Below are 24,507 nucleotides of genomic sequence, written 5' to 3'. Positions count from 1 at the left end.
TTGCGTCTCCTTTTGATGCCTTCCTGGTGGTTTACGTAAGAGGCGGTGTGTTGGGGCCAGGAAGGGACGGAACCATGGGGCTGGGTTTGCACCAGCTATGCGAAGCCCCTCCGCTCTGCCCCCGCCTGCGAGGGGCTTTCTTGGCTGGGTCTGTTCCTGACAGAAGGGATGCGTGTTGTCGGGGGTGGGGGGGCTTGGCATGTGTGTGTGTGTGAGTGTGTGTGTGTGTGTGTGTGTGTGTGTGTGTGTGTGTGTTTAAAATACAGAAAAAAGAGGCATGGCTTTCCTCAGCTGTAGAGGCGGGCCGGGTTCTGTCGGTGCCAACTCCCTCAGAGCGGGCACTGTGGGGACACAGGAGGCGCACGAAGGCTGCAGAGGTGAGGGCCGGGTGTGGAGAAAGATGGACGCTTGCCATCTCGAGCGCCGGCGGCTGCGTGAGGCCAGACCCCATGAACAAAACCCGCAGCAGATCGCTGGCAGCCCATGTTAGGAGGCAGAAGACAGTTGGCAACGCTGCCGTGGAGGACAGCCTGGGAACGGACGGATGTAGCCAAAGCCAGCGCGGAACAGGTAAGGGCGAAGTGGGGCTCGGTGTTGGGGTACCTGTGGGGGCCGAGTCGGATGTGGGTGTGGGTGCCGGATCAAGAAAGCTTTCCGAGGGCTAGATCTGAGGGAATCTGTCTGTCTGCCTAGTGTCCAGGACCTCTCCGGGTAACCTCTGGGCCCCTTAATATGTCTTGGTGCCCGCTGCTTGCCTATGTGTGCTCCGCTGGTGTTCTAAAGATGTGAGGTGGGTTGGCCTGGGTGGGGCATCTGGAACCGTGAATACAGCAGCCGCGCCCCATGGTGGTCTCATGGCTGCACCATCTCCACTGATGTCCGTCCTCCCAGGGATGGTCCTCCCTACTCTCCTTGTGCTAGGTCCTCTGATCACGAAGGGATAGGTCCATTTCCTTTTGCAGGTCGGTTAGGGCGGGCTGCGGCTATGCTGGAGGGTCCTGGAGCATCCAGCGCCGCGCTCTCTCAGTTTTCTCAAAGCCCCCATCCTTGCCCACAGCCAGGCTTGGCACCTCGGTGCCTGTGTGCAGATCAATGGGACTGAAGCCAAGCGCTGTCAAAAGGATCCGGGTGCCAGTGCCAAGGAGCCAGCTGCTGAGGGCACGGGTGGGGTGGGCTCCAGAGGGGAGGGACGGGTGACTGAGCTTTTCTAACAGCTCTGAGGACAAAGCCCACTCCCTAGTGGTCCTAGGCTGGTCAAGGAGGGTGGGGCTGAGGGATGGAGACATTCTGCCTCATATGGCGTGGGTACTCCCAGGTGGCCAGTGTGGGTCAGGCGAAGCCATGCCCAAGTGCCCTTTCTTCCTTTTCCCTCCCATGCTTCCTTTTCCTTCCTCTCCTTCTCCAACAGAGGCTGGCCTGGGGCTCTGGGATTCAGGCCTCAAGCTGGTGGGATAGCGAGAGGGTCAGTGGAGCCACAGGGCACTTGGGCCACTCTGTTCGAGTGTGATGCTCCAGGGAGTCACTTTAATCCCAGAAAGGTGTCGTTCTAGGAGGTCTGGGCACTCGGGGAAGCAAAAACATTAGCTTTGGTACAGGCTCCATGGTACCCAGCTTCCTCCACAGACAGGTAGGGCTAGACTTTCTGACTGTGGAGAATGTAGTCAGAAGAGCCAAGCAGGGCAGAGGAGCCTCCCTAGAAGCATCAGGGAGGGAGGGGCCCTGAGGTAAAGACACTGAGGAGCGTGGTCCAGAGACTGAGAGGCACAGGGACTGAAACAGGCGGTTGGGAAGAAGGGAGAGAGTTTCCAGGGGAGGCTCCTCAGAGCCCAGCAAACGCTCAGCTGTAGATGTCCCATAGGCAACCCAATCGAAAAGGGCTACCAGGCACCAATACTGCTTAACCAATCAGAGACCTCTTCTTTCAGCCCAGGGAGGCACCACACCACCACCACCGTGGGCCACGGCCTTTAGACAAACTCTGGCTAAAGCCTTGTGAGGAGCCAGCTCCCTTTAAAAATCCTGGGATAGGCTTATCTCCTGTATGTCTCTGCACAGGGCTGAGGAGGAGAAGGCATTTGGAAAAGTTAAGGGGGAGGCGCAGACCTGTCATGGTCATGGTACGCACAGGGCTAGGGGGTTCATTGTCAGCTGGAAGGAAGCATGGTGACCAACCTGTGTTCTCATGGGAAGCACTCAAAGGGGTGCCCAGGCAGGCTTCCTGGCTCCAAGCCACAGACTCAGTATCTGGAATTCTCAGAAGTAAACTCTGGTGCATTGGTGCTAACCTGGTCTGACCTAGCTCTAAGCTCAGTTAAGGACCCATTGGCTGATAGTGCTCTGGGCAGAACCTCTGGCTCTGGGACTCACGTGGGTCTAGGAGGATGGTCAGGAGACAGAAGGAGCTAGCACTGGCTGGGTAGACTTTATTCACGGAGTCTGGGTTCATTCAGCTGGGCAAGTTGTCATTGGTCCATGTACCTCCATCAAGGGAGCATGCTGGCCTGGCTTAAAATCCCTGGTCTGAATACCCAGGAGTCTGCAGGTGGTCATAGCTGTCCACTGTGGCCCCATGGCCCTTGTCACAGACTTAGTCCCAACACAAGCATACCTTTGAGAAGAGAGACCCTGGGTACCCACTGGGCCTTCCACCTAGCTCCAGGCTGATGTGTAGGTAGTATATCTGTCTGTCATCTCTGCGACCCTCCCACCCAGAGTTACCATGGCCTGACCTGGAGGGTGGGGACGGAGCGTTGATTTCCCCACGCTGAGCAAGTCTGTTGTTGATGCTACTAGAGATAAAAACACAGCTGAGCTGTGAACCCACCTTCCCTTTTGTCCTGGGCTCTACAGTACCAGAGGATCGGGGAGGCAGGCAGAGAGGTTGTCATCCACCTGCCTCCCAGCTCCTTCCTCCCGCTCTGCCTCCCAAATTTCACAGTGCCTGCTTTCTGCGCTGGCCCAGCTCCCTGGAGACTCCACCAGATGTTCCTGGGCTGCACGTTTGCTCCCTAATGAAATATTCATGCAGTTGGTCTGCCTCTTGACACACGAAAATCTCCTGCAGCTTCCCCACCACCGGGAGCCCTGCAGCCCGCTCCCCGCTCCCCCGCTCCCCCAGTGTTGACAGCGCACAGGCACCTACTAGGAGCACCCCTACGGGCTCTGAACTGAATCTGCCTCTTGTCCTGAGCAGGGTCAGGGTCTCTCATGACTTCATCCTTCACCCTACCCTGGGGACAACTCAGACTCCATATCTCCCCTCCCAGGGCCCAGGGTCAGCATCTAAGCGTACTATTACCATGGACTTGTTTCTGAGGGGCTGGAGAGGCTGTTCTGCATGGGACCAGCTACCTAATGGGGGAAAGGTACCCCAAGGAGCATCCCACTCTACCCTGTGAGTCCAGGGAGGATGGGCTGTCCATTGACCTATGCTAATAAGCACCTGTGGCCCACCCAACCAGCGGTTGGCCAGCCTGTTGCCTGACATCTAGAGTTACCATGGCTCCTCTGAGGTAAAAAGCAAACCCCTAGATACAGGCTCTGTAAATGGAGACTGACCTTGCTAATGTGGAGCAAAAGACCTGCTGTGCCTTCTTTGTGTCACGCTCCCTGCAGCCCTGAGAAGTCCTCAGGAAAGTGTAGCTACTGCATTCTAAGGAGTGTTGTCCCGTTCAGTCTGCTCAGATGGACCGAGGGCAGAAAGGGCCACTACTAGCCGTGGCTGCAGGAGGCCACCGGCTGGGGCTAGATACTCCCTAGGGCCCACAGGCCAACTACTGGCATCCGTGGGCACAACATCCATTCTGGCCTTATATTGGAGCAGGTTCCTGAGGTCAGTTAGGTCTTCTTTTAAAGTCAATGATCAGAGCGGACAGGATGGTCCCTTGTCCCTCTACCCTTGTGCTGAGCTGCTCTGTCGGACCCTAGTCCTGGATCCCTCCTAAATCCAGAGCCTCAACTTGCACGATTTGATCACACAGGAACTCTGCCTGGTGGAACTCTGGGCCATCACTTAGTCTACTCTATACCCTGGGTGTAGTAGAAATAGAGAAAGGTAGCGGGGGGGAGACAGGGATACAGAAACAGAGAGAGACAGAGACAGAGTAGAAGAGTAGAGGTCAGCCATGAGCATGTGGAGAGAAGGGGTAGGGGAGTGGGGAAAGAGAGTAAGAGAGTAAGAGAGTAAGAGAGGAGGGGGCAAGCATCCCTGTTACAGTGAGTCAGGCACACCTGGCTGCTGTCAGGTAACTGTAGGAGCCTAGAAGAAATGCTAACACTGGGTACATCTGAGTCTGGCCTGGCTGGACTTCACACCCCACTCGCCCCTCCCCTTGGCCCGAGTCTCCACATTCCTGCCGTTGGCCCTGGCCCCTGTGCTGTGATATTACACCTGGATGCCACCCACTCAATCCAGCCTCACTCACTAATGACCCAAGACAGCTCACTAGTTATGGGGACCGCCCTTTTCACTGTTCTCGCCTGAGTGTAGCCTGAGTGTTCTCTGCCTGCAGGGAAGATCCTCCAGCGGGCCAGCAGCTCCAGGAACCCCTTACTAAACATCATGTTTAGGTTCCTACACAGAGTCAAGGCTCTGCCTGCTCTTGCTCCATGATGAGAAGGCCGTAAGCCTACGCTCCACTCGGCATAGGAGGGTGGGCAACTTGCTGAGTGTCTAAGCAGAGCCATGGGCCTGGCTTCAATCTCACTGGTTCTCTCTGAATCTTTGATAGGATTCTCCCATCATGGTTCTGAGTAGGAAGAGATGGTTGGTACTGAGAGAGAAGCCACGGGGGAGTTACGTGCTATGATCCTGGTGCACGATCAATAGCTATGGGTCAAGTTCTCCTATGTGTGTGATGATGACCCCAGTCACAAACTCGGGGGAGAGCCCTTGGCTCAGCGGCTGCCCGAATCTCACCCCTTAGAATGGCAGCTAGTGGTGCTCAGGGCCATTCTGCCACTGCCACTGCCACTGACTTCTTAGGGTTGAGACAACACCGTTCTTTCACCTCTCTCTTTGGATCACCCTCAGGGAGGGTTAAGAGACGCTCAGGATTGCAGGAGTCGCTGATCCGGCTGCTTTCACAAAAGATAGGCCCAAGGGGCTGCTTGTATCACAGGCAAGAGAACTCGGAGTCCTTGAGAGCATGATTCCTGCTCTCATGATCCTTCCCTGGGTAGCTGTGAAGCTGTCCGGCTGTCTGGCTGTCCTGTGGGCTGGTAAGATGATGCTACTCTGAGACCCTCAGGACACTGCTTCACTTGGGGACCTGTAATAGGGGCCAAGACAGGCAAAGGTTCAAGAAGGGTAAGGTTGACTGAGATGGAGGGAGGCCTTGGGGCAGTGGCAGGGGAAGGGGTCAGACACTGTCCCCTGGAGAGGGTCTTTACTCCTGGATCAGAGGAGAAGGAGAGAGCCTGAGTGGGCCTTCTATAAAGACTCTATACCATCCAATGGGGTTGCCAAGGCTCCCTGGTCAGCAGAGAGGCAAAGCCAGATCCAGATCTTTTACCAGAGGGTGACAAATGTCATTAGTCACCACTGTGGGGCTGTGACACTCTGGAGCTCCTGTTCTTGACTGACAGCTACAGTAGGTTGGATGAAAACTCATACTCTCTTCCCTCCTGCCTGGGGACCAAGAAGCCTTTGCTCTGACCAGGCTCAGGGGACTGGCTAGTCCCATGGGAGTAGCATGACTGAGACACCAGGGCCATCTGCTTCCAAATGGCCTTGCCTCTGCCAGTTGTCTGACTTGGTTGACTGTGACCACAGCAAAGTAGAAAACCAGAAGGCTGTGTTCCACAGAGCTAGGAGCCATGCTGCTGGATGCTAGTTCAGTGCCTCCACAGTTAAGAAAAGAAACAGCTCAGAGAGGACGCAGCGCTTCCCCGAGGCCACAGAGCTGCCTGGAGCCAGAACCAGGGTTGAAGAGATTCGGACCCTTTACCTGGAGACTGGCCTCCTGCTGGGGGCCAGATAGCAGGAACTGGAGTGGCAACCTCCCTTCCCTAAGACCTCCCAACGGGACTCCTGAGCCCCCCCCCCCGGAAGTTCACTGCCAAGAATCCAGGACTAGTGCCCTTCCCCCACACAGGCAATGGGTTTGAAAGAATGGGTTGGAGTCAGGAAGGGTCTGGGCCACATCTTCCCTCCCCCCTTCCCTGGCCCCCGCTGCCTCTCCCCATGCTGCCAGCGAGGTAATAAGCTATGCGTGTCGTGCAGAAATGAAACATGTTCCACAGAACAAATGGTGTTAATTTGCAGCGAGCTCCACGGCCCAGCATTACAGAGCGCCTGGAGGGCGGCTGCTGCAGCTGCGCCAGAATTAACAGCCTCGTGCAGCGAATTAGCGGGGCCATGCATCACCATCAGAGGGACAAAGCGCCCCGAACCCCAAGACTCCCACAGCTCTGTGCTCCAGGCAGGAAGCTGGCTCCTTGTGGTGAGAAGAGAAGCCATGTGTCTCTTCCCCTTTAGAGAAGTCAGTGGCCCCACCTAGGCTACATGTAGCTGGCCTTCCAGAACTGGGGTCACTGCATGGCCAGCTGTTGTCAAAATACATCTGGGGCCAGTCCTAGCGGGAGCCCGAGCTCTCCATGCCCACTGTAGCAGCCTCACAAGACAACACCTCCTCCCGTTTCCTTGCCTATAGATTGCGCTCCAGGGCTCTCTCTCACCCCTCCCCACTAGGGGCCTAATTAATCTGCCTGTCTATTTACTTCTACTTATTGTTCGCCTATCGGGCTGCTTGGAGCTGCCGGTCTGTATTGATCGTTCTGAGATGCACCATCTCCCTGGCGATTCGTCTTCCTCTGCGGGCCCCCGCCATCCATCCCGCTGGCTGACGAGTGTCTGCCCTGGGTGTTAGGAGAAAGCTGCAAATTGCACGTTACATCTTAATGGGCAATTCCAGTAACTTCATTGCATCTGATGAATATTTAACATCGCCCATCCATCCCCCTGTCGCAACCCAACAGCGGGGGTTGGGGGGGTGCGGTGTCTGGGACTTCCACTTGCTGCCTTCTGCCTTGTACCTTCTGAATTTGGAGGTCTTGGCTGCTCTCTTTGGGCAGGTGGCAAGGTGGCAGGTGGGGGAGGGAGGGCATGCTAATTTGTCCGTGCCACACAGAGCTCAGGCACTGTCTTGCTTTGGCTACAGGCCCTGCCTCCTTTCTCTGTGAGCAAGAGGGTCATTCTGGAATGTGTGTCTTCTCCAAGTTATGACTCTGTTTTTGAGACCCGTGCTGAACACGTAAGGCTTCCTATGAACACTTGTAGAGTGAAGGACCAGTGGTCGAAGGGGCCATCAGGAGCCTGGACTGAGAACCATAGAACTTCAGGCAAGTGTCTAGGAAGTACCTTGTCTAGCATTCGAGTAGGATAATGGGGAAGCTGAGGGCAGCAGAGGGGAGACTTTGGCTCAGTCACAGCTCCGGGTCTGAGGCTGTGATTTGTGGCAGTCCACTAGTCACTCTTGCCTCCTCAGAGCCTGGTCCCACACAACTTTTTGACAGGGGAGTTAGGGGAGGTCTGGATTCCGGTCCAACCAAGGTCAGGGAGAACTTGCAGGCCCTGGGTGGCTTCTGAGGCCACAGCCTGCTGCCTCTTGGAAAGGATACCCGAATCAGAAGACTCTGCAGCTGAGCCTGATTCGCTGCCCCCAGCCGCCTCTGGCCCCCTGCGCACCTTCTGACAGAGGCAGGGGCATCTATAATTGCAAAATCATTCCTAGTTATCTCGATAAGTAAGAACACATACTGTTTCAAAGTCCCTTGCAGGCTGTGGATTTGGCACACCACTGACCCCGCTGCTAGACAGAAAGCAGCGGCCTCCATGTTTAGGACGCATATTGCTTTGTTTCTCACCCCAAGAAGTGAAGAGAGCTTTTAGCCTGGGAGGCCGGTGCTGGGGAGACCAAGCTCAGTCTCTGTCTTCGGCAATGCCAATTTCTTTATCTGTAGACAGAAGACGTGCACTTACAGTTATTCGGTGTGTGGGTGTGTGTGTGTGTGTGTGTGTGTGTGTGTGTGTGTGTGTGTACATGTGTGTATCCAATGACAGAGTGTAATTTGCACTTCTGCTTCTGGTGCAAAGTTGGCACTGTGAAGATGTTGGTGATGATGGTGTTGATGTCGACGGCCATGATGGTAGTGATAAAAGATGCTGGTGGTGATGATGGCATTGGCAATGACGGTGACAGAGATGTTTGAGATAAGGACTGTAACTGGTGCTGATGGTGGCAATAGTGGCGATGATGGTGGCGGTGATGGTGATGTAGTGGTGGTTGTGGTGCTCGACAGTCACGGTGGCCATTATGATTGCGGTGCAAGTGGGTTTGGATCTCCAAATCCTTCCACGACCTGCCACAGTGCTTGGCTTACATTTGAGCGAGGAGATTCCTCGTTTGTAGCTATACAACTTCCAGTGTGTCCAGCAGGTCAGGGGCAGTCTCATCGATCCTTCCTGCAGCTTCCTGACTGGCAGATCGCTCAGGCCATTGAGGTAAGGGCCTGGGACCACGGTTGCTGATGAGATTACAGGACAGGTGTTCTGCAGAAACGTGGAGATAAAGGAGGAGTGGGGACCCTGTGGCCTCCTGGAACTGTAAACATCTAGGTGCATTGAACAGCCATTGTGAATCCTCACAGGAAGAGCAGTCAGGACACATTGGGAAGACTTGGGCAGTCAGTATCGCCAAGAGCAGCGGCAGCCAGGGCCCTGAGATGGAGCTGAAGCAGATGCTGGGCCAAGACATGGGTCCATGATCATCAAACCAAGGCAAGAAGGGGTGGTGAGCCTCTACATGGCAGAGATACAGGTCGGGAGGCCGTGACTGGCAGTCAAGGAGGGTAGACTTCATCAAGGAATGGCGAATCCCAGGTCTGGACACATCTTCAGTTTCCAGAGGGGTCCTGAGCCCAGCTCCCCTGCCCTCCCTGTGCATCGCCGGCACCAGACGACTTCTATTTTATGTTTCCTCCTGTTCCTCAAACTCCTGTTTTTCTGAGAAACTCCACTTCGGAGGGATATCTACCTACCGTGGCAACACAACACATCTGGACAGTGTGTGCCATGACCGAGATACAATGGAGTGTGCGTCCCATATGCTCAGCCATCATCTGCCCTGCACGGGGGCTCTTCCGTGACCTTCAAGGGCTCTACGGAAAGGGCTTGAGAGACACCTCACCCTTCCCTCTCTACAGTTGGGCAAGGCTGGCAGTTCTCTACGTGCATCCCTCCCTGCGGTGCAGGCTGCAGGCGCCAGCAAAGTGGAAGGCCTGTGGGGGAGGCTCTTGTTTGTCAGGGCAAGAATAAAGGTGCTTAACTGGTGAATTATTGGAGAGTGGATTGGCTAGGTACGGTCTCTGCTCTCCCTGGAGAGCTTAGCGAAGAGCAGTCCCCGGCCTCTGAACCCACCTCCAGACCAGGGGTGGCTGGTGGGTCGGTCATTGCTCGGTTACATCTGCTGTGCACGCGAGAGCACTTCCAGATGTCCCAGAAGGACCTGCTCGAATGTCAATTCCATCTTCTCACAATCATTTTCCGCATCCTCTTAGCGCCACAAGAACGCAGCCTGCTCGTTTGAATGCATAATTAGCCCAAGCATTCTACCTCGCTAATTTCAAGGCAGGGGACGCCAGTGGAGGGGGCTTAGGAATTTGCATATTAATTTAGCCGAGGGAGAGAAAAATTGTTTACCACTTTCTTCTAGCAGTTGCTCACAGAGGACTTAACTCTTTCTACTCTCCATCTGGAGCCTTCAGCAGGGAGCTCTTGGGGGTGCAGCTCACCCTCCCCAAAGACCCAACTACTTAAACCAGCCCACCTAGGCTCTATGGGACCACCCCCCAGAGTGCCCCAGCACACGCTCCTGGGTTCAACTAGCTACCCCTGGCTTTGCAAGATTCTGTCTAGCTACTTCAATATTAGACTGTGTGGAGATCCACAGATGACCCCAAGTACCCCTTCTTAGCTCTTCTTCACATGCAACCACAGGCATCTGGATCCCTTCGGCCACTCCACTGACTTTATCTGTTTGCTGATTCGGTCCTCAACTGTTCACTCTGTGTCCCCCCCCCCCCCCCCCCGTCTACAGCCAGTATAGTGCTGTGTGCATAAGAAATGGCAGGCTATGGCTGCCCTTCCTTCACAGGCCAACCACTGGCTGCAGTGACCCATAATGAGAGAGGTGCTGCAATAGAAATAGCATGGTGATACTTCTCCCTGCCCCCTCTAGAGCGAGCAACCACTGGAGAGTCCGTATCTGGAGGGGTAGCATCCTCCTTGGCTCTGGCAGAATGAGGCTGCTTCTCCACCACCGGAGCTGCTGTGAGGAAGAAGGCAAAAGGGCTCACTGAAACATAGGGGGCCACTTGTCCCCTCTGTATTCAGGGGCTTGTGATGTGTCAGGCCAGGACTGGATGGTGGACTCAAGTGTGTGTTCTAAGCATAACCCGGCCTCCCTTAGCCTGTATGCTGCCGGGTACAGTGATTGCCAGCAACTCTGGTTCTCACCCAGACTCTGATTCCACAGTGCAGAAATGACAGAGCGTGCTGGGCTTGATGACTTTGGAGAGGACCAAGCTGTGATGGTTCTAAGTACTGGACAAGGGTTTTAATACGCTGCCTGTCTCTTTAGAATAGGGAAGCTTTGCTGGAGACAGGTTAAGGCTGGATGAGTCAGGCAGAGGGCTGCTAGGGTCCTGAGCACCCACTGGGGATAGAAGGCGAAGGTTCGAGACCAGATCAAGGCTCTGGAATCCAGCGTTCTAGGGAGCCGCAGTTGAAATCTTTTGGCCACACAGAATAGATGAACGAGAAGATGTCCACTCACTAAGGCCCTCTCTAGATAACAAGGGCCCCACACAAGTTCCACAGAACCACATGGACCCCATGCAAGTTCCACAGAGGCATACAGACTCCATGCAAGTCCCACAGAGCCACATGGACTCCACACAAGTCCCACAGAGCAACATGGACTCCACACAAGTCTCACAGAGCCACAGGACCCCATGCAAAGACTCCATGCAAGTTCCACAGAGCTACATGGATCCCATGCAAGTTCCACAGAGCCCATGTGGCCTTGGCATTGAAGGCCACTATGAGCAGGGAGTCATGTCTTCTCAGCAATATCAGCAGCCCAGAGACCCAGAGGCAAGCTGCTCACTCTCAGTGGCCTTCATGGGACTCTTCTTATTGCCCTTGGTCCACTTATGTGCAGTGTCCTGAGCCTGACATTTGGCACATGCCCAATGAGACCAATGTCTGGAAGAACTGATGCGCACAGAAGGGACTGATGACTACAAGTACCCTATCATGTGGCTGCAGGGCCAGGGTCTTGGTGACCAGAATAGAAACTTAGCTATTCAAGGGGCATGACCAAGGTCAAGGAAGCATGGTGATAGGAGCACCCTGGAGCAGGACTGTGTCAGCATTTCCAGAAGCCTGTTGGGGGTAGGACAGAATAACTAAAGGTGAAATGACACACAGGACAGGAAAACAGCTGGCTGTGAAGGAGGGGCTTCTGGGACTGTGCACACGAACAGGTCCATGCAGGAGCCATGTTGAAGATACTCCTGGTCCCCATATAAAGGATCAGAGCCCCCGACTCAGCTGGGTTCCCAGACTTAGGGGGCTGGAGGCAGGGCTGAACCTTTTGTGGTTTAGGTAAGCTCGGCTAAGAAATGTGCCTGTGACACCTGAAGAAAAGGCACACAGGGTTCAGTAGCTCACCCAAAGCTGCATAGTTACTAGCAGAATACTCTGCCAGTGTGGAGGGGGTAGTCTTGCAGGATGGAGATCTGGTAGTGCTGGAAGACTCATGCCTGGGCCAACGCAGGCCCAGAGTCCAGACTCCCTTCATGGATCTCAGGGCTCAGGGGAGCGAAAGGAGCTCCCTCCACACCTTACACCTAGCTAGCGGAGCCCAGCTGAGAGAAAGTTGATTCCAGCTGTCCTCTCTGGCTTCCTTCCCTCTGTGGCCTCCCCCTCTCCTGAAGATTCCCTCTCCTCTTTTGACTCCAAACCTCAATTCCCTATGGTTTCCAGGGCCCTTCTTTCTCCCACTGCAGTAGGCGGCTCATCATGGACTCCTGAGGGGGATGACTGACGGATGGGAAGCTCATCTTTGGGCAGGAGACAGGGATGTATCTAGGAGAGAACCTAGTGCTTTTGAACTCTGAGGGCCAGGGCCAGAAGGCTGGAGTCAGGCTGCCCTCATTGTACAGGGAGCCGACAGGGCCCTGTGGCAGGACCGAGCCTTGGGGAAACTGGAACAGCCTGCTCGAGCCCCCTGCTGCTCCTGCTCATCCAAGTGAGGCAGGCTGGCTTCCTTTGTGTGGCTGCGTGGGCGTTGTGGGCTGGGTCTGGAGGTAATTTGTCTGCCTCCTGCAGCTGCCTGTCATCTCACATCTGTGAAGCAACTTCATTTCACTGTCATTAAAAATCCCAGGTCTGACAGGTAGCAAAAAAAAAAAAAAAATCCAACGTGAAAACATCAACCTAGGGACCAGCCTGGGCTCCGGTGGGAATCCTCCTGCTCCCGGCCATCTACTCCTTCAGGGAGGCCAGGTGGGAGATGGCCTTCTGCTCCGTCCTGAGGCGGGGTGGCTGGGCTGCGCAGGTGTTCCCTGCTACCCAATCGGAAGAACCAGACAGGAAAGGGACGGGGTGGGGGCGGGGCTGCGGGAAGGCGGAGACCCATCCGAGACACCTGATGGATGCCCGGGCTGTGCTACACAGAAATCTCCAGGGGCCAAGCATTGCTCATCCATAGATGAGGCGAGGAGACCCCAGAGACCTAGGCACACATCCAGGCCCTATGCCTGGGACCAGGCTGACTGATGCTCAGGACCCTTTGCTCCTTTTTTACTTGACAGCTCTTTTTGTTTTTCTTGGTAAGGGCCAGGACCCCTTTAGGAAGGTATGGCAGGGTCGAGCGAAGTCCCGATATGTCTCCCCACCCCCTACCCCTGCTATCTCTGAGACCTCAGACTCCAGGAGCTGGGCGGGACTGCAGCCCTGCCTCTGGAAACCTCCCTGGGAAGTGTAGCATCTGCTGACTTCTCTGGACCTCCGGGGTTTGCAGTTCTAGCGCAGAGTAAGTGGATGGAATGCATGCGGCCTTGGCATGTGGGATGTCCTGGGCCTTAAACTCCAAGAGGAGACCAGCTATGTTGTGGGAGCATCACTCACAGTTCTGCTGTGGGCTATTGGAAAGAATATGGAGCCTAGGAGAATAGCAGTTGCTGCAGTTGCTGCTGTAGCCCTCCTCTTACAGGAGGTCGATACCGGGCTCCTCCATAGATCTGGCACCTTACCTATCCACACCCAGAGTCAGGCTCAGAGGTAGCCTGCATGGTGGAACTGGACCTGTCCCGGGCCACTAGGCCTGTATGCACCTGTCCCCACGGTCTCATTAAGACTTCATCAATTGGGCTGGGGATTTAGCTCAGTGGTAGAGCGCTTACCTAGGAAGCGCAAGGCCCTGGGTTCGGTCCCCAGCTCCAAAAAAAAGAACCAAAAAAAAAAAAAAAAAAAAAAAAAAGACTTCATCAATTAAGGCTGTGAACTGGATCTGGATTGGGTTGAGCCTGCAGTCTTGACCCTCCCTTCCCCCCCCCCCCGGCCCAGTGCATGGGCAGTGTTACCATCTAGAGATTTCAGTAGACTCTAAGCGTTAAGCATTCCTCTTGCTGGTGGGTGAGGAGGCCCTTCCAAGGCCTGGAGCCCCTCCCGGAGCAGAGGGGTCCAGCACTCGGAGGGTTAAACGCTGATGATGGCTTTGTCTCTGCACCAGTGTGCATAATGTGCCGCACATTTGCATACTGCAGCGTGCGCTCAATTAAAATGAACTTTTAATTTCTTCTAAGTAAATTACTTCTTGCCGGTACGTGATGTGCACAAATGTCAGAATAATGGGAGAGCCTTAAGGAGCTGAGGAGTGGATCTTGTGGGGGCTGCCTGAAACAACCCCTGAAACATATGCGTCTACGTGCCACACCAGCACGGGACGCACGCTGCCCCTCGGGTGGGCCATACACCAACTCGCCACCGCCGGTTGTATCCACTCCACAGTCGCCATATACATCCTCGCTGGGCCGTGGGCGCCCACTTACACCGTCTCTCACTCAGCAGCGGTCTTCTTCTCCTCATGTGCCTCAGATATGTGCACACTTACATGTAGAGGGTTCCCTGAGGGACGGGTGGATTCGCCCAGCCTCAGTTTCCCCTTCTGCTCCTTAACTTAGCTGTAAATGAGAAGGGCTTGAAACGATGGTCACGGAAAGCAGCAGGAAGGCAGTGGTAGACATGGCTCCCTCCACCCCATGGGGCCAGCAGCCTGAGCCCAGACCTGTAGCACACACCAGGGCAGGTAACCATGCATCTGGTCAGAGGAGGGATGAAAAATCAAATCAAGACACACAGCGAGTGCAGGGGTGAAGGCTGCCACCCCAAGGCCTCACCTCACCCACTTATTTCAAGTATCAGAAACTGTAAGGAGCACCAGTCGTCAGCACAGTAGGCTGGGATGGGGCGAGAGGAAGCCTAGCAGAGTTCCCAGGGCCCAGCACCTGGCACAACTCCTTAGCCTTGCTCGGCAAGTCTTTCAGTACCTTGGAGAGGTCCAGAACCGGCTGTGGCCCTCCGCCTCAGTCCTGCTAACCACGCCCTGCCCTTATCCACAGAGGCAGCAGATCAGACACCACCAGCCTAGAATCTGCCCTGACTTCAGCACCACAGGTCTCATGACACTGACATAATCACTTGGAACCTCTTAGCACTATGTATGTGCCTGGACCTGAGGACGCCCGAGGCCGCATTTAAATCCTCTGCTCTAGGGACCTGCAGGATGGCTCAGAGGGTAAAAGATGTTTGCCATTAAGTGTGATGATTTGTGTTTGATCCCTGGGACCCACACGGTAGAAGACAACTGATTCATACAAAGTTATCCTCCCACTTCCGCATGCAGTTGGTAGCATGTGCATGCCTATATGAACACACACACATGCACACATACACACATGAACATATATGCACATGCACACACATGCACACACACATGAACATACACACACATGCACACATACATGAACATTGCACATGCACATGCACACATACACACATGAACATTGCACATGCACACATACACACATGAACATACATGCACACGCACACACATGCCCACACACATATGCACATACTCTAAGAATAATTGAAACACATAAGACCCCCACCTCCATTCCAGGTTTTGTCCAAACTACTCCTAAATGTCTATGGGACCCTAGACCATATGTGAAGCACAAATAGGTCTCTCTAGGTCTGAGCCACTGCCTGGTATCATTAGCACGGCAGAGCTGAGGGTGCCTGCCACTGCTCTCCTTAGCTGATCGACTGCTACACTTCAGACTTCTGACTGCCCTAACTTGGCCTCTCCTATCTCCCCAAACCCCCTTGGGGCCAGACTTGTCAACGGCTCTTTCTGTGCCAGTAGCAACTGTGCCAGGAGGAGGTCTGCAGACTGTGGCCCCTGTGGAGGAAGGTGGCGCCAGCAGCTCAAACCTTGCCGATAAGGTATCTGTGCACAATGCCCCTGCGTGCATCCTGCTCTGCAGAGGGAGGGCAGGGAGGATTTCCTGGAAGACAGAGGTGGCACGTTGATTGTGGAGGCTGCATCAGGATGAGTGGCTCTGAGGGGACATGGGGTGAGGAGCTTGCCTGCAGGGGTAGGAGGAACATGACTATCTTGAGCTTGCATCTGGGGAACTGCAAGGTGCAGTTAGCATGGAGAAGGGCTTGGGGGAGCATCACTGAGAGGCACAGGCCCCACAGTCCACGTGGCTGTGTCCCCATAGAGATGGCTGCTAAAGGAGACAGAAGAGGCGTGGATGGGAAACCATTTTCATACTGGACAGATGGAAGGGCTTTAGGGGAAGACTCACCCCGGAGCAGGATGGGGGGATAGTGGAGCCCAGCACTGTGCACACACTGAGGTCTGAAAGCTGAGTCAGGGAATGCAGACAGTGCAGTGAACTGACATTGTTCCTGACGAGGAAGGTGACCCTGGTGGAGTCCAGTATAGGGCAGGACTTTCAGAGATACTGCCTATGACCAGCCCAGGTTGACAGATGGGGCAGCCCAGCCACGATCCCCCTGGGAAGATACAATAATTAAGTACCAGCAGGTCACACGGTCACTCGAACAGAAGAAAGGAGCCAGTCCCAGCCTGGCAGGGTTGCCTGTGTGTGGTCTCTATGAAGCAATGGCTTGTGCATCTGCATGTCTACCTAACCAGGGACCACACAGGCTCACTGGAGGTCCCCAGGATGATGGATAGCGGGAAGAGAAAACAGTGCTCTAAGCATACACCTCAGCTGGGTACCCACCCTCTACGACCTCTGACCAGCCAGGCTGTGCACTCTGGTCCTCCCTCCAAGGACCTACCAGTCCCCTCACACCACTTTGTCACCAGGTCCTGCCCGTTTCCCCAGCCACAGTCCCCAGAATGTTCTGTCTCCTTTCTGATCATATCTAGCTGGGGGCTGAGTCAATGACAGGCCCAGCACACAGTAGGGAACAGGCCCAGCACATAGTAGGGAACAGGCCCAGCACACAGTAGGGAATAGGCCCAGTACACAGTAGGGAACAGGTTCAGCACTCAGTAGGGAACAGGCCCAGCACACAGTAGGGAACAGGCCCGGCACACAGTAGGGAACAGGCCCAGCACACAGTAGGGAATAGGCCCAGCACTCAGTAGGGAATAGGTCCAGCACTCAGTAGGGAACAGGCCCAACACTCAGTAGGGAACAGGCCCAGCACACAGTAGGGAATAGGTCCAGCACACAGTAGGGAACAGGCCCAGCACACAGTAGGGAACAGGCCCAGCACACAGTAGGGAATAGGTCCAGCACTCAGTAGGGAATAGGTCCAGCACTCAGTAGGGAATAGGTCCAGCACACAGTAGGGAACAGGCCCAGCACACAGTAGGGAATAGGCCCAGTACACAGTAGGGAATAGGTCCAGCACTCAGTAGGGAACAGGCCCAGCACTCAGTAGGGAACAGGCCCAGCACACAGTAGGGAACAGGCCCAGCACACAGTAGGGAACAGGCCCAGCACTCAGGGAACAGGCCCAGCACTCAGTAGGGAACAGGTTCAGCACTCAGTAGGGAACAGGCCCAGCACACAGTAGGGAACAGGCCCAGCACACAGTAGGGAACAGGCCCAGCACTCAGTAGGGAACAGGCCCAGCACACAGTAGGGAACAGGCCCAGCACTCAGTAGGGAACAGGCCCAACACTCAGTAGGGAACAGGCCCAGCACACAGTAGGGAACAGGCCCAGCACACAGTAGGGAACAGGCCCAGCACTCAGGGAACAGGCCCAGCACTCAGTAGGGAACAGGTTCAGCACTCAGTAGGGAACAGGCCCAGCACACAGTAGGGAACAGGCCCAGCACACAGTAGGGAACAGGCCCAGCACTCAGTAGGGAACAGGCCCAGCACACAGTAGGGAACAGGCCCAGCACTCAGTAGGGAACAGGCCCAACACTCAGTAGGGAACAGGCCCAGCACACAGTAGGGAATAGGTCCAGCACACAGTAGGGAACAGGCCCAGCACACAGTAGGGAATAGGCCCAGTACACAGTAGGGAATAGGTCCAGCACTCAGTAGGGAACAGGCCCAGCACTCAGTAGGGAACAGGCCCAGCACACAGTAGGGAACAGGCCCAGCACACAGTAGGGAACAGGCCCAGCACTCAGTAGGGAACAGGCCCAGCACTCAGTAGGGAACAGGTTCAGCACTCAGTAGGGAACAGGCCCAGCACACAGTAGGGAACAGGCCCAGCACTCAGTAGGGAACAGGCCCAGCACACAGTAGGGAACAGGCCCAGCACACAGTAGGGAACAGGCCCAGCACACAGTAGGGAACAGGCCCAGCACTCAGGGAACAGGCCCAGCACTCAGTAGGGAACAGGTTCAGCACTCAGTAGGGAACAGGCCCAGCACACAGTAGGGAACAGGCCCAGCACACAGTAGGGAATAGGCCCAGTACACAGTAGGGAATAGGCCCGGCACACAGTAGGGAACAGGCCCAGCACACAGTAGGGAACAGGCCCAGCACACAGTAGGGAACAGGCCCAGCACTCAGTAGGGAACAGGCCCAGCACACAGTAGGGAACAGGCCCAGCACATAGTAGGGAACAGGCCCGGCACACAGTAGGGAACAGGCCCGGCACACAGTAGGGAATAGGTCCAGCACTCAGTAGGGAACAGGCCCAGCACTCAGTAGGGAACAGGTTCAGCACTCAGTAGGGAACAGGTTCAGCACTCAGTAGGGAACAGGCCCAGTACACAGTAGGGAACAGGCCCAGCACTCAGTAGGGAACAGGCCCAGCACTCAGTAGGGAACAGGCCCAGCACACAGTAGGGAACAGGCCCAGCACACAGTAGGGAACAGGCCCAGCACACAGTGGGGAATAGGTTGGTGAGACCCCAGCTGCAGCTTTATGCACATTCAAGGTATAAATAACTGTCAGACTCCAGCTCTTGTTATGCCCAAGGGCCCGCCCAACTCCAAGAGCTGTGCTATCTCCATTGAGTCTTCTCCTTCGGTGGGGGAGGAAGCATCTTCAGCAATCCCAGCGGCTGAATCTTACAGGAGGATCCCCTCTCAGGTCCCTTCCTTTCTATTTTTTCACACCCATTTTTTCCTCTGAAGAGGCTTGACAACGGCCACTCCCCTGGGATTTGGGATCTGCACATTCAGGTGTGTACACACACGTGTGTGTGCGTGCTCGTGCATGCATGTGGGCAAGTCAGGTATGTGGGCACGCCTGTGTGCACACAGGAGGTAACTACAGCCCAGCCCTCCCCCCACCCGCATTGGTGAAATTTACATTGAACCACAAATTAATTTCATAATTTTTTCTCTCTAATTATGCCAACATCTGTTGCAAGGCAAGCTGTGTGTGTGCATTTTAATGTGTCCCCCCCCCCCCCCGCCGCTCGCCTGCTCACAGCGTTGCTGTCTGTCTCTGACTGAACTTTTCAATAATTATCACCAAGAGAGGATCTAGACTTTCATTTCTCTTGCTGCTCCAGAGGAGGAGGGAGATGATGGGGGAGGGAAAGGGAACGAGGGGCAGATGGAAAGGGAGACCAGGAATGGGCAAAGGGAGCTGTGGCCCGTTAGCACTGGAGGGACGCCTTTGTGCCTGCAGGAAGACAGCACGGCTGTGAGGAGAGAATAGGGCAAGGGTGAGGGAGAGAAAACAGCTGGAAGCCACGAGTCGTGGCCAGAGACAAGACTTCTCTCCCAAGGCCTGAAGGTGGGGGTGTGCAGAGTCACGGTATAGCTTCTGACCTCCTGTGAGCACTGCACTCTCACAGTATAGATGAGGAATCATGGCTTTGCACTATGTGTCTTGGGAGCCCTGGTGCCTGGGTCCTGCCTGGATTCCTGAGATAGCCTCTGGTCCTGACAGGAGTCTGGCCCTGGCACCCGAAAGAGTGTGTGCTGAGGAAATGCATTGGCATCCTTCCCTGCCTTCCCACCAGCACCCACCTGCTGGCCCAAGGAAGAGAGTGACCCCCAGAATCACCAGAGATAAGAGACTCTCCAAAGAGAATCCTCCTTCCTACCCTTGGACTGAGCGTGAGCCTTCACACGCCTGAATGCGTGAGGGTGTGTGTGGGCATGTTGGATGTGTGAGCTTGAGGACTGTGCACATGTACATGCGATCTGTGCTCAGGCACACGTGTGTGGGCTCCAGTCATTTGTGTGTCTATGCACATGGATGTGCCTGTGTGGGCTTGCGCATACTAACTTCTGATCAGCCCTGCCCGGCAAATGGACCCGTTTCCAGGATCGTGGCATCCAAAGACCCACATATGATATTCTGGATGCCAGTTGTGCCCAGAAGAAAGTAGGTGGGGGTTGGGAAGAGCAGCCATCACTCAAACCCATGTCTCTAACACTGTGCTGACACCACCAAGGTGTCCGTGGAGATCCACGAGAGCCTGGCACTTTCCTAAATGAGGTGCTAGCTGTAGGCACCTGTGGGTCGTTGAGAGGTTCATTCCCCCTGCAAGAGACCCCCAAGTGCACCCAATGACAGAGCATCAGCACGGCCCTGGGGCCAGGCTTGGAAAAGGCAGGATCAGGAGTAGGGTAAAGCAGGAATCCCCTCACGGACAGAAAGTTACGGAAGGAAGTAGATGGTGAGACTGCTTCTGGCCATGATTAGAATAACAGACGTCAGAATTCCATGCCTGCCAGAGACAGCTGCTTAGCCGCACTCCTGCACACGGTGGTTTAGATGTGGAATGCTTCCTGAAAGGCTCATACGTGCAAGGCTTGCCTCCCAGCTACGGACCCAGTCCTTGAGAGGTGCCTGGACCCTGACGGTTCTGAGTTACTCAGAACATAGATCCACTGAGCTGTCTATAACATGATGGCCCTACTAGGAGGCGGGGCCTCGCGGGAGGCGGGGCCTCGCGGGAGGCGGGACCTCGCGGGAGGCGGGACCTCGTGGGAGGTGGAGCTCTCTGGGTGCATGCTCTTAGGGGCTATCCTGCCCTAGGTTCTTCCTATCTGCTCTCTCCCCTTCTTCCTCTTCTTTTCCTCCCCTGTTCTCCCCTTTTCTTCCCTTCCTTGCTCTCTCTCCTCCATCTCTTCTTTTCCTCTACCCTTGTGAAACTTGAGCCAACCTGACTCTTCACTTCTCTGCGCTGGTCTGCCACAGGAACAAAATTGTGACCAACTGAATGGAAGATGCTGCGAACCTCCCTCAGCTTTCTGCCTGGAGAAGGTTCTCCGGCTCCTGCTGAGTTGCTGTAGAGGCCAAGACGGCACTGTGGCCTCAGTAGACTCGGGAAACAGGGGCTGGTGTTCAAGGGTACTGAGGTGCACACAATTAACGGAGTGTAGAGAGAAAGAAGCTATACCAAGGAGAGGCCAGAGCAGTACACAGGAGTGCCCTGTAACCACATGAGACATGGGCCCTGTGAGAACTGTCACCAGAAGTCGATGTGGCACTCCTGACGGTGTTCAGCTCTCACGGATGGAGTGCAAATGTTGGCTGAAGGCTTTGGAAAGGCAAGTCTTGAGAACAGTGTGGTGATGGTCCTCACACAAAGTGTACCTTGTAACCCCTCTTTGTGAACAGTTTTGCCAGCTAAGGCTTCATGGCTGAAACAAACATCATCTTAGTCATAGAAAAGACCTCAGAGGACGGACCCAGAGGTGACCCAGGTGCGGGAATCAGAAGGGAAAGGTTTGAAAGAACAGGTGAGCAGCAGTTTGGACCACAGGAAAGAAAGGTGAGAGAACCTAAAGATGGATCTATTTAAAGAATCCCAATTTAAGCACAGATGTAAAGACTCAATATGGCTCTAGACATGTTTCAGCCTTTGTTATGAAGCCCTGGATCCGGTCCCCAGAACTATATAGGTCAGGCATGCTGGTAGCTCACGCCTATATAAGAACTCAGGATGTGGCTCCAGGAGGATCAGCGGTTCAAGGTCATCCTCGACTACAGGTTGAGTTTGAGGAGGCCATCCTGGGATATGGAGACCCTGTCTTAAAAACAGAACAACAAAGATGCTACCACCTGTGGCAGAATGTGAAGCCAGCCACCTGTCTGTGCCTGGGATGTGGAAGGAGAAAACAGAGACTCAGAGAAGACAAAAATGTTTACTCTACCAATCAATGAAGGCATAAAAACTAGAAAGCATCATCATAACATAAACACCACAGGCAAACTACGGAAACCAAAGCTAAAGAAACCACCCCAGGAGCAGGTAGAGACAGACAGATACAACACAGACACAGACACACAGACACATAGAGGAGGACCTGGTAAGGAATACTGGCGACTTCCAATCAGAATCAATGCAAGACTGAAGACAGCAGGAGAGCCTTTAAAACATCAAATGTATAAACAAAGAAAATTGAAACACCCTTCAAGGATTAGACAGGAACAAAGCAATTTTTTTTTGGGTGAACAAAATCTGAGACAGTCCACCACAGCAGACGACACGGTGGAGAACGTGAATGAAGAATCACGTTCATGGGAACGGTGGAGAATCCTTCAAGAGAGAAGATGGCCTGGAGAGCCTCAGACCTCCTGAGAGAGGAAGCTGTGGGAAGTTGCAACGTGGTAACGCAAAGCCCTCTTTCCATTTCCAACCTTCTTTAGAGGACAATGAGAGAGACACAATAGTGTCTGGTGAGAAGAGTCATGGCATCTGCGGAAGGGACATGTGTGCTTTCAACCCAAGGCAGGAGGGTAAAGAGACACTACAGCAGCATTTCCTTTCGGAGCATGAGATCATATCTATAGATGTGGCGTGAGTCCAGAATAAAGATATCTTTGTCCTTGGAGCAGCTGCCAAAAATAAGAAGCTAGGAGGTATACCTCCTGAACGAAATCAAACGTTACAGAGTAATCAAACAATTCAAGTAGGCAAGGAGGAAAATATGAAACGAAACCCAAGTTTGTATATAAAACAAATACCAAGAGTTTAAGCTCCTCCATGTTGATGATTAAATTAAATATAAATGGGTTAATATCTGATTTAAAAGGCAGAAGTCGAAGGGCCAGCATGTGAGGTTCAACCTTCCTACCATGTTAGAAGCCCTGGGTTGGGGTTGGGGATTTAGCTCAGTGGTAGAGCGCTTGCCTAGGAAGCGCAAGGCCCTGGGTTCGGTCCCCAGCTCCGAAAAAAAGAACCAAAAAAAAAAAAAAAAAAAGAAGCCTTGGGTTGGTTGAATCCCCAATACCACAAGGAAGGAAAGGAAGCAAAAGGAGGGCCAGTCAGATGCCTCAGTGGGAAAAGGTGCTTGCCACTAAGCCTGACAACCTGAGTTTGATTCCCCAAACTCACATGGTGGAGGAGATAGCTGACCCCTGAAAGCTGTCCTCTGACCTCCATGCACATATGCACACACACACACACACACACACACACACACACACACACACACACGCCACTTTTCAAAGACTGAAAGGAAATCAGAGGTGGTTTCGCTAAGAGTAGACAGAGGAGACTGCGGACGAGAAGTCCCATTAGAGTTGAAGAGGAACACAACAGTTATGAACTCAGAGGAAGAACCATGGGGCCTGCTCTTAAGAAAAAGTTTAAAACCCATGGCACAAATCTAAAGGGAAACGGACAAACTCATAGTCACCATTGGCGGTCCCAACATCCCTGTCAAATATAAAACCAGAAAGTCAAGAGGGGGGAGACTAGGGAGAAGACAGGAGCTTCACCCACCATGACCTCGTTGATAATGGTAGCCCCTTCATTCAGCAGCAACAGAATACATGAGACTTCCCCACAAAGGCAAACAGAAGAAAGACGTGGCGATATTCTGACACTGAAGGGGGTTGGGTGATTTTGGCTCAGTCAGAGATTTGGAGATCCCATTTGAGGCTTCCACAGTTAACACAGCTCCATCCACCAAAGCTCTCGTGTCTCCTACCAAAACACGAAACAGAACCGTGAAATCTGAACATTCAGCTAATACACCCCTCTTCTTTCCCGTGTTGCTCTAGGTGCCAGGAACCCGGAACGAGACCTCGGATTTGACAGAGTACGGTAATCTATGGCGTAGACAATCTGCCGTTTCTACCATGGATATTTTGTTTTGTGACATCTCTCAAGCTTGCATTGGAAGCAGACGTGTACACATTATCAATAAAGTCTCCAGGTTTGGTGTACAGGGGGCCTTGACGTCTGCTGGCCTGTGTGAGTTTGGCATTCTGAGGACTACTCACCTGGGGTGCCCCTAGCTGTGGCTTCTTCTCTAGGCCCCTCTGGAGTCTGCACCTGAGGAAGCCCCACCCTTACTCAGCCTGGCTTAGGTAACCCCATTCTTCATGGCTGCAGCTATAACTGTGGCCAGCCTTCCTAAGCAGCCCGGTAGCATGGAGCCCCAATACGCTCTCCTGGAGCCGTGGTTGCCAAGCACAGACATAAGAGCAGTGGGATCCCCTGGGCACTGAGCATGCTCTGCTCTGTCCACTCACTGAGGGGTCAGCCTTTGCTTTCAGCCCCTACAGGATGCTGGGACATTGAGATGGGGGGCAGTCTATCAGCTTCTTTCCAGGCTAATCCATGGCTGCCCCCTGCAAGTGTGTGTGGCATCTTGGACTCTGCTCACCTGTCATCTGCCTAGACCCTGCAGACCACAAACATGCCCAATAGCTGGGTGGCTTCACGGCCACGCGCGTGGCAATCCTCAGGAGTCACATGTGGAAAGCTGAGCTGTGGCCTTCTGTAGCCTGAGTCCGCTCACCTCGGAGGGGTAAACTGGCTGCCCGCTGTGCACAGAGCAGATACAGACAGTAGCAGGCTAAGACCTACCGCGCCTAGGTCGATGATGCCTTCCCTGGACTCGGTGGTGACAGCATGCATCTCGGGGCTGTCACAGAGGAAGAGGCAGGAGGCCCAAGCTACCCCCTCCTCTGATGTTTGCTGTTTTGTTGTTGTTGTTAATTCTTC

The 24,507-nt window shown here is 54.2% G+C and overlaps 1 long non-coding RNA gene across 1 annotated transcript; it reads left to right on the top strand.

The window, feature by feature from the left end:
- The first annotated feature begins 33 nt into the window (after nucleotides 1-33).
- On the top strand, nucleotides 34-23,736 carry LOC120098493 (uncharacterized). The gene is made up of 3 exons (XR_015643652.1): nucleotides 34-570; nucleotides 20,745-22,412; nucleotides 23,559-23,736. It is a non-coding gene; the product is annotated as an uncharacterized LOC120098493 (long non-coding RNA).
- Nucleotides 23,737-24,507: the final 771 nt, after the last annotated feature.

This window comes from Rattus norvegicus, chromosome 19, assembly GCF_021556685.1.
Source record: "Rattus norvegicus strain SHRSP/BbbUtx chromosome 19, alternate assembly SHRSP_T2T, whole genome shotgun sequence".
Classification (NCBI taxonomy): Eukaryota; Metazoa; Chordata; class Mammalia; order Rodentia; family Muridae; genus Rattus; species Rattus norvegicus.
Note: the sequence above shows the minus strand (reverse complement) of the source record. Positions and strands in the feature narration are given on the sequence as shown.